General features: G+C 40.1%; 1 pseudogene; it reads right to left on the bottom strand.

Moving 5' to 3' along the window:
* Window positions 1-449: 449 nt before the first annotated feature.
* Window positions 450-1,168, bottom strand: LOC147424688 (uncharacterized; annotated as a pseudogene).
* Between the last annotated feature and the right edge of the window lie 13,276 nt (window positions 1,169-14,444).

The raw sequence follows: 14,444 nt of genomic DNA, 5'->3' as shown, positions 1-14,444 counted from the left end.
CACCAATGTCCAAGTGCAATCTACTACGTATTAAAGTGAGCTAGGTTTGCAAATGAGCATACCAACTAATAGAGACTTCTTGGCAAATAAGGGGGGGCACATTTGTCATGCAACATCAACAATTACTTGAGTGCAACCACTATACATGCAAATATTGCTACTCCTACACAAATGTGCAAAGCATAAGAGATGGTAGGGGTGTTTGCATTGGAGCATACATACACCCACTACCTCATTTTCAAGAAATCCCAAGCCGCATGATGCACGAATGTCTTTGATGATGAGACTTGATCTATGACTATCTAACGGGGGAAATGGATGAATTGTGTACACATGATTTTGCCCGAGCATTTTAAGTATGTCTTGTAGAACTCCAGATTGTAGACATCCTAGTCAAGCAATTATTGCACCCTATCCCTCTCTACTAGGCAATTTGTCGCACGCTTCTCTTAGTCAGGCATCTCTGAATCTCCTAAAAGTTGTAAAACTTCCTTTGTAGCTTTACTGTAAGTACAAAGTCTTATGATTTACTCTGTGTTTGCAATTTCACTCGCTGCCTCTATTGCTTCCAATTGGCATTGATAATCTACTAGTTTCTTTTGAAATACAGCTACGCCATTCGAGAGACCTTCCTGTCTATGCATGTCTATCTTTACTGCCTCCGGGTCTACATTCATTCTCTGTAACTGCTCTTTCTTCTCATGAACCCTCTCACTGAAGGTGCTAACCATTTTCTTTGCTGCCAATATATGGTCTTGAAAATCCACATTTACAATGGCTGTTTCCTCTACCTCATGCTTCTCTTCAAGCTTCACATTGAGTAGAGGTGATGCCGCAACTCATGTTGCCCCATTGGCCTCTCTCCACCTGTCAACTTTTTGGGCATAAGTGCCTTTTTTAATGACATTGGGCACAACTTATTCAGCGCACATAGCCAAAGCAATAGGTTTTCTTTCCCAATCTTTCTTCTTTGTTGGGCTCTTTTGAGTTGTCTACCAGCTGTGCAATTTTCTAGAACAAAAGCACACGCATAGGCAATAGAAAGAGTGTAATTTATGGGAGGCTCGTGGTATACTTTATGGTGTTGCAGCATGAATGACTCATAAAACTCTGGCTTCACTCTTTTACAATGTACCTTTGGACTTCCTCTTCGTGGCTCTTTGAACATGGTGAGCCACATGCCTTTGGACACATCATTGTTGCTCAGCTCTTGTGGACTCTCACCCACGAGGCTAAGTCCATATTCCTAATGGAGCTCCTCCTTACTACAACAAAACTTTTCTTGGTGCGGATATTCAATTTTGGGGTCATGCCAATGACCACTTGCTTCACACAAAAAATATCTCACATGCAACCCATAAACCTGTACTGCAAAGTCACAGATTGAGTCAGGTACCTGTCGGCGTAATGCTCTTCTTTCCCATGACAATGGAATGCACTCAATCATAAACCTTGTCTCCCCTGCTATTCAAGGTCCTTTCGTTTTGTGCCCCTCAGCGCCTAATTCTTCAGGTAGTGTGCCTCTCAGTGTCCATGGTGCTTTCGTTCTTTTGAGAGCTATCTTTTTTGAGATTCTACAGATTTTCTCTCTCTCTCTCTCTCTCTCTCTCTCTCTCTGGCGTGTGCTCACTCACTCACTTGTGGTAGGTAAGTTGGGCCACGTTCCCTCTCTGGTTCATCATTGTTCCCTTGGGATTTAGAATTTATAAGGATTACAAGTGCTAAAAATTACAAGCATTCAAGATTTGGTTTTAGCCACAAAAGTGTACCATCTTAGCATGCATTGACCTCTCTCTCTCTCTCTCTCTCTCTCTCTCTCTCACACACACACACACACACACACACACACACACACAGGTGTAAACACAACACACACATGTATGTATCTATGTATGAATGTATATATATTCATGTGTGTTTGTGTTTGTGTGTGGAATATGTATACCTCTCTCTCTCTCTCTCTCTCTCTTTGCCTCAGACACACACACACACAACACACACACATTCATGAGAAGAAATTCTTATGTTGTAAAAAAACCCAAGAGATCTTAGAGATCAATCTGACAAGTTGAACTCAAAATTTTTGAGGGGGGAGGGGGAGCGAGAGAGAGAGAGAGAGAGAGAGAGAGCAAAAAATACATATGAATATATAAGGTTGCTCCCATCTCCCACACACACACACACACACACATACATACATACATACATACATATATATATAGTATATATATATATATATATATATTGTATGTATGTATTATATGTATACACACACATATGCATGCATATATGTATATGTGTGTGCATATGTATGTAAATACTTCTCTTTCTCTCTCTCTCTCTCTCTCTCTCTCTCTCTCTCACACACACACACACACACACACACACACACACACACACGCACACACACACACATGAGAAGAAATTCTTTATGTTGTAGGAAAAACCCCAGAGATCATAGAGATCAGTCTGACAAGTCAAACTCAAGATTTTCTACGAGAGAGAGAGAGAGAGAGAGAGAGAGAGAGAGAGAGAGAGAGAGGGAGGGAGGGAGGGAGGGAGGGAGGGAGGGATGGTGGGAATTTTCAAGCTTACATATAGCAAAGTGTGTGTGTGTGTGAGAGAGAGAGAGAGAGAGAGAGAGAGAGAAAATATATATATATGAATATATAAGGTTGCTTCCATCTCCCATAGAATCAAAGAGATCAAAAGATATATATGTGTGTGTATAGATACATAGGTACATATAAATCTTGATGTTTGAGTACTATGGAGATGAGGGTGACAATTGAGAATCTAGGAAGTAGCTAAGAGGTTGGAAATGTGAGGAAACAAACTTTGAATGTGATAAAATCCTACCACTCAAGTAGGATATGAAGCTAAGACTACTGAACTTGCAAGGGGCATAGTGTGCAACAATGGAGAACACTTCCCAAATGCCCCAATACCATGTCTCATATCAAAGGGAGTGAGAGTGAAGTTGGATCAATACTCAAGTGCAAAGTGCGGATGGGACGATAGGATCAAGAATTTAAAGGTTCTCTTAGAGATTAACATGATTTAGCAATTGTGATGGCAATGCTGTGATTTGGGTTGTTATAATTTGTCTTAACTTCACTATTTATTTTGATGTTTCAACTCTTTCGCCATCACCATAGTATGATTAAGGTTATCAGGATTCAATGTCACTCTGTGATACCATCATTCATCATCAAAGCATTAGTTAGGGTATGATGAAGGGTGGTATATCACTTTAAAAGAATGATTTCTTGGTATGAAAACTCATGCTCCAAAAACGTGGATCTCCTACTTCATTTAAGTGTGTTGAGGAAATGAGATGATGATGGGATTGCTCCAATTTCCTTTTAGAGCACATTTAGCCTTGAATTCTGTGAAGTTTGGTTAGGTTTTATTCCACCCTCTAAGCTACAACACTACTTCTCATTATGCAAGAACTACAAGTTTGAACTTCCTTTCCTCTCTCTCTCTCTCTCTCTCTCTCTCTCTCTGTCTCACTCACACACACACACACACACACACACACTTAGAGAGAGGGTAAGAGACTGTGGAGAGTCAACAAGAATGTTGGATGGTTGAAACTCATTGCTGATTTCTTTACCTCATGTTCACCATGCTATATTAGTGGACCACACTCCATATAATTTTTTACATGTGGTACCCCGTGGTTTTTTGGATCCTCAGACATAGAATTTTGAAAGGGCTTATTTGATATCATAATGGATCTTGGAAAGAGTGAGTGGACTAGCCAAGCACTCAAGAGAGCTGTGAGAATTATGTTAAGCCATGTTGATATGACTAAATAAAGCTTGAGTGTAGCTTGATGACTTGGGGTTACATTGTGTATAAGTTCAAGCTACAATTACATAACAATTAGGAAAACACTCTTTTATTTTTGTTAATACACAATGATTAAGAGATAGGTAATGTCTCTTTTGTTTTTCAAACAATGATAGATAGAGAAATAAGGTCAGAGAGCCTATTCATTGGATTTACAGAACCCCTTACAATGCAACCACACATAATGCATCAAATATGTCCACTACCTAGCACATCACATAGGTGAACAAAGATTTAGGTAAGCAGGCATCTCAGGGCCAATTACTTTAAAGTGTTGTCAAAGGAAAATCTCGGTGGATTTTTATAGAGCAACCTGTCTTCCTTTGTAAAGAACAATGTAATATGTGAACATCTCGTTTTGCTTAGAGAGAGAGAGAGAGAGAGAGAGAGAGAGAGAGAGAGAGATGAAATTATGCATCAACATTTTGATAATAGAAAAAGTACTTTCTTGGTTATTCAAACAACAAAATCCTATAAATTACGATTGGGATATTATTTGATATGCAAGTCTACAGATCCTCATAAATTATACACCACATATACCAATGTTATACATCCTACCTATAGATTCTGAATCAATTGGACCATGCTACAAGCACAAAAATGTATCACCTCTAAGCTACTTGCTAACCAGTGAGCAACAAAGAATGTATGACCTCTAATTCACTTGCTAGCCAGTGAACAAAGAATAGCAGTTCAATGGAACTATACAACAACTTAAAGCAACCAGCAATAACTTTAAGTTTCAAAATGGTTATAAGGATAAACAAATTTATGTGGGTAGATTTTCCTTGGATTTTCTTTTGAGAGGTTGTAGATGTCATCTCTTCCATTTTTCTATATGAGATGTCACTGCTAATAATTATCTTGAGTTGTCTTATCATAGATTTGGAAGACTACCTTATTTAATAATGAAGCATCCAAGAATATATTTGGCACTACCTTATCAATGCATAGAAAATGTTTTCATATGTTGCTACCTTAGAGGAAAGGTGACAGAGGAGAGTATCACAAAGCTAAGGCTTGCTTCTAATTAGCTGCAACAACGTGTCAGTCACATACTAGTACTATATATAATGGAGCTTAAAATTCTCAAGGACGGAGAGAGTGTCCATGGGTCACTCATTGGTTCACTATAAAGAAAACCTTACATAATGTCTCATTTGTGAAGCTTGGAACTTGTGAACCTTCTCAACTTTTAACCTTTAAACTTGTGAGCCTTCTCAAATTTCAACCTTTAAACCTTACAAGTTAAAAAAAAGGGGGGGGGGGGGGGGGGGGGGGGGGGGGGGGGGGGGGGGGGGGGGGGTGTTGGGGTTTACTCTACTTTCCTTTTGAAGACAGAGTTTACTTTTCCTTTTGAAAGCCAATTGAAGGGTGTCTCAACTTTGCTTTTTGAAGGCCATCAAAAATTAAAATTTAGATAATTGTTTGTATGTACACTATCAAAATTTTACCAGATTACTTCGAGCAAACTTAGAGTCTAACTAGGATTTAGCAATTTCAAAAAAACACGAAATTCCAATCTTTATTGAACACCGGTCTCAAATAGTCCCAAAATGGAAGGGTGTGTGTGTGTGTGTGTGACGTGTGAGAGAGAGAGAGAGAGATTTCAAAGAGGGTGCCAAATATTTTATCTTGATCAAAAAAATATTAAAGTAAATAAGGGGCACACTAAAAACTATTTTGGTTTTTAGGTCAAAATTTGAAGAATTGTTGGTAGTTATACTACACCTTACAAAATTTTGGTGGTTTTCTTCATGGTAAGATCGGACTCTATCTAGGATTTAACAATTTAAGCTAGTTTAAAAAACAACAAACCTCAATTTTTAGCAAACACTTATTTTGATTACCCCCAAAATGGAAGGGGATGAGAGTCATAGAAAAGCTGGATGCTTACTATATCTAGGATCACTCCCCCCATTCTGAAGACATGCTTTGCAAAGAGAGGAAGGACATACCTATTGAAAATTTATTACATCCTCATGCATGACACCGGCATGAGAGAGAGAGAGAGAGAGAGAGAGAGAGAGAGAGAGTCACACACAACATTGGCATGCGGGAGAGAGAGAGAGAGAGAGAGAGAGAGAGATGAGCTCTTGAAGCATCAACACTATTTGATGAAGGGGGACTCTATTGTTCCTCTTGAAGGCAATTTAAGGAGTGGCTCTACTTTTCCTTTTGAATTTCATAAAGAACCCCCTCTTTTCTTTCTACACAAGTCCACATGGAGCCCTCAAATGTGAAGGGTGACTCTTTTTTGATAGTTTATCATTTTATGTGTTTATAGCAATACTCATAAGGGTTAATAGATTAAAACCACTACTAGTACATAAGCCTCATGCCGAGAAATTTCCATGAGGATAAAACACAACTGACCATACCAATTCAAAAGGCTATTTACAAGGAAGCCTAACCCATAACCATGTATATGTATTGATGCCACCACATGGTCATCTCATCAAGGAACATTGTGCCCATATGAACATGGACAATGAACCATACAAAGAAAAAGGAGAAGAAGACCTGAGAATAGTACATGCTAGCCTCTCCATGATTCCACATGTCAATAATGCTGATCAAAAACCTTGTGGTAGCACCTACATGCATCACTATTCTACCAACCCTAAGGATGTGCAGACTGCATGTTAGAACTTTACCCAAAGAGACAATGTTGGATGATCTAGGGTGGGCACTACCTATGCCTCACATGGGAAAAACAAGGTTGTGGCATGTGAGATCTCAAACAAACCCTTAAACTTGAAGCATGACTCAGCTAGATACTTGAGCTTCAAAAAATGCCAAACTTTTAAAGCTTCCATGCATCACATAATGTTGAGCTAAGACCTCATCCATCATCTCCATCTCTCTACTAGGTCGAATGCGCGCACATTAATTTATTAATGCGCTATATCCGTCGCGCTAATGGCGCCAAAATTCTCGCCAGAAGCAAAAATGCGCGTGGGTCTGTTTCACGCATGCAAATCTGTCACAGCAGACAAGACGACGCCTTGTTTTCATTCCAACGCTGCAGTCCAACTGTGTGTGAACACACAGACGCAGACGCTGTGCTTCATTCAGGTCACAGAAAATGGAACTGTGTCTGGTGTTAGTGAGGTGCAACTGCGTGTCAGTAGACAGGTGGACAAAATTTGCTTCATTCACATTGTAGACACACTGCGCAGCCCACCATCCGAAGCTCTGCCGAAACAGGCTGCAGGAGAAGAGACCGGCGCGCAGAGAGAGAGAGAGAGAGACGCAGAACCCTGTCAAACCTGTGCTCTAGTTGAACTGCGCGCCCTGGCTCTGCGATACCTGGCAAAAAAAAATCCTTGCCTCTGATCAAGGCCCTACGGACACGCGACATGTCTCTCTCTCTCTCTCTCTCTTCCTTTTGCTTCACTTTTTGAAGGGTATCTCATGAGATACCCTCTATTTTGTCCTGGTTACAGAATTGAGACAACATACTCACTACTTCAAAGAGTCACTAATTGGTTCACTTCAAACAAAACCTTACAAAATTTCTTATTCCTTCATTGAAACTTGAAACTTGTGAACCTTTTGAATTTTCAAGCTTTCAACTTACACAAGTTAAAAACAAAAGGGGTTGGCTCTACTTTGCTATCAAGACACTTCAAACAAAACCTTACAAAATTTCTTATTCCTTCATTGAAACTTGTGAACCTTTGCAATTTTCAAGCTTTCAACTTAGACAAGTTAAAAACAAAAGGGGTTGACTCTAAGTTCCTGGGACTTTACTTTTCCTTTTGAAAGCCAATTGAAGGGTGGCTGAACTTTGCTTTCTAAGGCCAATGGCCATAAAAGTTTAAAATTTAGAGTCTCAAGAACGAGTCAGTTTTCCCATGCCATCCTATGTCATGCAAGGGGTGATGTTTTGTCTTCAGACTTGGTTGTGGGGTTCTTGGAGGTACAAATGGCTAGTTTTGGATCGAGTCCGTTTAGTGTATTTAGTGTTAGTTTAGTAGGTTTTTGGTGGGTGGCAGATGCCCACATCCTAGTGGCACCGCCTGGCATGTCTTGGTTGGCATTTGGTTCTTTCAAAGGTGGTGGCTCAATGCGGCTTGGTTGTAATTGGCATTAATCTCTCTCCTCCTAGTGATGGAGCATTAGGGCACCCTATATGCGACAGTAATCCTATTTTTCTTGGTCATGTCATGAAGGGTGGCTCCTTGTCGAGTCAATGTATAGAGGGGAAACAAAGAAGGTGCCTCTTGTTTATAAAATTTTCAAATACTTCATGAAAGAGTATAAAAGTCTCTTTCGAGTTATAATTCTTTTTTAAAATTAAGTATAAATCTGCACAATTTTTTACAAAATGTCAATAATGGTTTTAAAAAAAGCCCTTGAAAAGACAAATCTAAATATATTTTTAAAAATTGTATTCTCATTGAATAACAAATCTCCATCAAAGTTGCCCTTTTTTTTTTTTTGCTTTGTGCACTTAAATCCATACATTTACCTTATGTAAAGTAGAAAGCCTTTTCACTTTCCATTGTCAAAAGGTTTTTCATTTACTAAAATTTTACAATTCTTTCCCTTGAATTTTGCATTTTAAATCTTCTTGCCCTTCACTTCTTACCCTTCTCTTTTTCATTGTAGAGTATAAGTTTTGCAAGGTCTTCTTTTAAGTCAACCAATGTGTGACAAGTGGATGCCCTTTCCTTCCATGAAATTTTTAAGCTCCATCATATATAGTATAGACTAGCTCAAATGACCCTCCTACGGCGGGTCTCACTCACTCTTACCAATGGTACAACAGTAAAGCCTTAGACAGTGCTTAGGCATGCTAATACTATCTACATACGACCCACATTTAAAATTGGAGAGAGAGAGAGAGAGAGAGAGAGAGAGAGAGAGAGAGCTCCATATTTATCCCATTCCTTAATAGATTTATCCTCTCCCTCTCTCTCTATTTGATGTGTATCCCTTTCAAGTGCATTCCAAGCGGCAAACTCTCATAAACTTAAGCTCCTCAAGAACTTTATGTGCTTTGTGAAGTGTACCACATCCGACATACATGTTGAACAAGGCATTGCCAATCAAGACATTTTATATCAACAACCATTGACTAGCAATATAATCGTGAATTATTTTACCCATAACATCTTGTGTAATAGCACATGCCTTCAAGGTGCAAGTGTATGTGATTTCACTAGAAGATGAACTCTCTTTGCATCTACTAAAAACAGTCCACAGCTTCTTGACCCTGATCCTAGCCTTCAAGATGCAAGTGTATGTGATTGCATCTAGAGTGAAAGCCCTTGATTTGCATCCGTATAAAATAGCCCAGAGCTTCGTGGCCCTGCCCAAGTTATGGGCATATCCCACAATTAGTACATACCAAGAGACGACATCCCGGACAGGAAGCTCCTCAAGTGCTTTTTGTGTTTTATGAAGTGCACCACATTTGGATATACATGTCAACCAAGGCTATGCCAAACATATGTGATTGCATTTATGAAGTGTGTTTTATGAAGTGCACCACATTTGGATATACATGTCAACCAAGGCTATGCCAAACATATGTGATTGCATTTGGAGAGACATCCTTGCTTTGCATCCATCAAAAACATCCCAAAGCTTCTAGGCCCTACCCAAGTTGGGCATATCCGGTAATCAGTGCATTCCAAGAGACAAAATCGTGGACAAGAAGATCCTCAAGCACTTTTTGTGCTTTATGAAGTGCACCACATTTGGCCTACATGCCGGCCAATGCACTGCCAAGCACGATGTTTTCTCTAAACAACCACTAACTAACAATATCATCGTGAATTCTTTTGGCCATATCAGAATCTTGAACACCACCCACAATCAGTGCGTTCCAAGAGATGACATCCTAGACATGATTGCAAGTGTGCATGACTGCATTCAAAGAGATACCCTCACTCTACATCTACTAAAAACACCCGAGAGCTTCCTCACCCTAACCTTTGCCTTCAAGATGCAAGCATATGTGATTTCATTTGGAGTGACACTCTCACTTTGCATCCGCGAGACTAGAACTTCTTGGACCTACCCAAGTTTCACATATCCCACAATGAATGTATTCCAAGTACAACATCTCGGGTACAAATCTCCTCAAAGCACTTTTTTTGCTTAATGAAGTGCACCATATCTCACATACCCATTGAGCAAGGCAAGGGCAAGCACAATGTTTTCTTGCAACAATCCCTCACTAGCAATATCATCGTGAATTCTTTGGCACGTGCCACATTCCTTCAAGGTGTGAGTGTATGTGATTGCATTTGGAGAGATACCCTCTCTCTGCATCTGCTAAAAAGGGCCTAGAACTTCCTGACCATGACCCTTGCATTCAAGATGCAAGTGTATGTGAGTGCATCTGGAGTGAAAACCCTCGCTTTGCAGCCAATGAAAACAACCCAGAGATTTTGAGCCCTACCTAAGCTGGGCATACCTCATAATCAATGCATTCCAAGAGACTACATCTCGATGAGGATGCTCTTCAACAAGCACTTTTTGTGCTTTATGAAGTGTGCCATATTTGGCATGCATGTCAACCAAGGTTGTGCCAAACATATGTGATTGTATCTAGAGAGACATCCTCGCTTTCCATCCACCAAAACAACCCTGACCTTCTTGGCCCTCCCAAGTTGGTCCTTTGGGGTTCACCGTTTAGTACCCCCCTATATAACATGTGTTTGTGGGGTATTAAAAAAAAAACCTTTTTTAACATGTTTGAATGAATACAATGACCCCTTATTTTAGGATTTTTTTTCCAAAATTGAATATAAAAACCCCTTATTTTAATGTATTTGTGTTAAATTGCTTAAAATTTTTGAATCTTAAAACCCCTCCTTTTGAACTCAAGTTATACATTAACATGATTACATAGTGCACCCCCCGAGAGTTGGTTGTATCCCACAATCAGCACATTTGATGACATCTCGAACAAGAAACTCCTCTAGCACTTATTGTGCTTTATGAAGTGCACCACATCTGGGATACATGCCAACCAAGGTAGTGCAAAGAATGGTGTCATCTCTCTCAAAAAGCACTGACTAGCAATAACATCGTGAATTCTTTTGGCCATATCACTATCTTGGGCACCACCCAAAATCAACGCATTCCAAGAGATGACATCTTGGAAATGAAGCTTCTCAAGCACTTTTTGTGCTTTAAAAAGTGCCATTAGGCACACATATCGACCAAGGAAATGCCAAGCATATGTGATTGCAACAGGAGAGACATCCTTACTTGGCATCTACCATAAATAGTCCATAGATTTTTAGTCAGGCATATGCCCTACTCAATGCATTCTAAGAGACAACCTCCCAGACAGGAAGCTCCTTAAGCACTTTTTGTGATTTATGAATTGCACCACATTTGATATACTTGAATAAGGTAGTGACAAGCACGATGTTTCCTCTAAGCAACCAATGACTAATAATATCATTGTGAATTCTTTTGGCCATATCAACATCTTAGGAACTACCCACAATCAATGCATTTTAAGAGACGACATCTCGAACAGAATTTCAAGTGTGCATCATTGCATTTGGAGATATGCCCTCTCTCTACATTTGAGAAAAAACAACCCAGAGCTTTGTGACCATGACCCTTGCATTCAAGATGCAAGCATATGTGACTGCATCAAGAGAGAAAACCATCACCTCGCACCCGCTAAAATTAGACCAAAGATTCTTGGCCCTACCCAAGTGGGACATATCCCACAATCAATGCATTCCAAGAGATGGCATCCCAAACAAGAAGATCCTACATCACTTTTTGTGCTTAATGAAGTGAACCACATACGGCATACATGTCAAGCAAGGTAGAGACAAGCACAACGTTTTCTTTCAACAATCCATGACTAACCATATCATCATGAATTGTTTTTCCCATGTTAGCATCATGAATTCTTTTGCCCATATCAACATGCCTTCAACGTGTGAGTGTACGTGATTTCATTTGGAGAGATGCCGAGAGCTTCCAAACCATGACCCTTGCATTCAAGAAGTAATACTATGTGGTTGCATCTAGAGTGAAAACCCTCACTTCGCATCCCTCAAAATCTCAGCCCACAACTTCTTGGCCCTGATCAAGTTGGGCATATCCCACAATCAGTTTATTCCAAGAGATGACATTGTAGACAGGAAGCTCGTCAAGCACACTTTGTGCTTTATGAAGTGCACCACATTAGGCATACATGTCAACCACGGCAGTGCCAAACATATGTGATTGCATGTGGAGTGAAAACCCTCGCTTTGCATCCACCAAAATTAGTCCAAAGCTTCTTGGCCCTGGCCAAGCTAGGAATATCCCGCAATTAGTGCATTCCAAGAGATGACATCTCAAATAGGAAGCTCCTCAAGAAAATTATGTGCTTTATGAAGTGGACCACATTTGGCGTACATGCCAACGAAGGCATTTCCAAGGATGATGTTTCCTCTAAACAACCACTGACTAACAATATCAGCATCTTAGGCACCATCCACCATCATTACATTCCATGAGACAATATCCCAGACAAGAATTCAAGTGTGCATGATTGCATTTGGAGAGATTCCCTCTCTTTGCATCTGCTAAAAATAGCAGTCCTGACCATGACCCTTGCATTCGAAATTCAAGAGTATGTGATCGTATTTGGAATGAAAACCCTTGCCTAGCATCCATCTCCGACAGGAATCTTCTCAAGCACTTTTTGTGCTTAAGATGTGGTGCTTAATGAGATGCACCACATCTGGCATACATGTTGAGCAAGGCAAATCCCAGCATGATACTTTCTTTCAACAATCCGTGACTAACCATATCATCATGAACTCTTTTGCCCATATCAACATCTTATGTAATGCCACATGCCTTCAAGGTGTGAGTGTACCTGATTGCATTTGGAGAGATGCCCTCTCTCTCCATATGCTAAAAACAGCCTAGGGCTTCCTGACCCTTGCATTCAAGGTGCAGCCGTATGTGATTGTATATGGAGTGAAAACACTCACTTTGCATCTTCTAGAAACAACCTAGAGCTTATTGGCCTTGCCCAAGTTGGTCATATCCCCCAAATGAGTGCATTCCAAGAGACAACATCTTAGACAGGAAGCTCCGCAAGAACTTTTTGTGCTTTATGAAGTGCACCAAATTGGCATACATGTCAACCAAGGTAGTGCCAAGCATATGTGATTGCATCTGGAAAGACATCCTTAGCTGGAATCTTTCAAAAACAGCCCAGAGCTTCTTCGCCCTATCCAAGTTGGGAATATCCCGCAATCAGTGCATTCCAAGAGATGACATCCTAGACAGGAATCTCCTCAAATCCTTTTTGTGCTTTATGAAGTGCACCACATCTGGGATACATGTTGACCAAGGTAGTTCCAAGCACGATGTCTTCTCTCTCACAATCAGTGATGACTAACAATATAATTGTGAATTATTTTGGCCATATCAGAATCTTGGGCACCATCCAAAATTGGTGCATTCTAAGAGACGACTTCTTGGATAGGATTGCAAGTGTGTGTAAGTGCATTTGGAGAGATTCTCTCGCTCTACATCTACTAGAAATAGCATAGAGCTTCCTGACCATGACCCTTACATTTGAAATGAAAACCCTTGCCTTGCATCCACCAAAAATTGCCCAAATCTTCTTGGCCATGCCCAAGCCGAGAAAATCTCACAATCAATGCATTCAAAGAGATGAAATTCCGAAAAGGAATCTCATCGAGAACTTTTTGTGCTTAATGAAGTGCACCACATCTAGCATACATGTCGAGCAAGGTAGAGCCAAGCACGGTGTTTTAATTCAATAATCCTTGACTTTGCAGATATCAACATCTTGTGTAATGACACATGTCTTCAAGGTGCACATGTACATAATTGCATTTGGAGAGATTCCCTCCCTTTGCATAGGCTAAAACATCCCAGAGTTTCCTGACCATGACCCTTTCATTCAAGCTGCAACCATATGTGATTGCATCAGGATTGAAAAACCTCACTTTGCATCCCCAAAATGAGCCCAAAGCTTCTTGACCGACCAAGTTAGGCATATCCCACAATCATTGCATTCCAAGAGACGACATCCTGGACAGGAAGCTCCTCAATCACTTTTTGTGCTTTATGAAGTGCAACACATTTGGCATACATGTCGACCAAGTTAGTGCCAAGAATATTTGATTTCATCTTGAGTGACATCCTCCTTGGCATCTACCAAGAACATGCTAGGTCTTGGGAAGTACAGATCATTCATGAAGAAAAGACGCCTTTTCATTGGGGCTAACCACCTTCCATTATGAGAAATATGGACTTTGCATGGGCCCTGTAAGGAATCCTAATTTGTAGGGATTAAGGCTAATGTTGCGTAGGGTTAAGGAGACAAGGGCATTCAAGAAGTTCAATTTGAGTAGGCTTTTCTAGCCTTTTTTAAGACAAATGTAGGATGTGGACCTAGCAGGTCACTTTCTCTCTCTAGCTTTTTGAAAGTGAAGGAAGTAAAGGGGTGTGGCCACATGAACAAAAACGTGGGTCACTAAGAGCCAAAATTTGACTTTTTTTCAAAAAAATTATTTTTACTTATTTTTTACTTAAAACTCCCCCTAACATATATACATATGAAA

Source organism: Adiantum capillus-veneris, chromosome 25 (assembly GCF_014529385.1).
Source record: "Adiantum capillus-veneris isolate H3 chromosome 25, ASM1452938v2, whole genome shotgun sequence".
In the NCBI taxonomy this organism is placed as follows: Eukaryota; Viridiplantae; Streptophyta; class Polypodiopsida; order Polypodiales; family Pteridaceae; genus Adiantum; species Adiantum capillus-veneris.
Note: the sequence above shows the minus strand (reverse complement) of the source record. Positions and strands in the feature narration are given on the sequence as shown.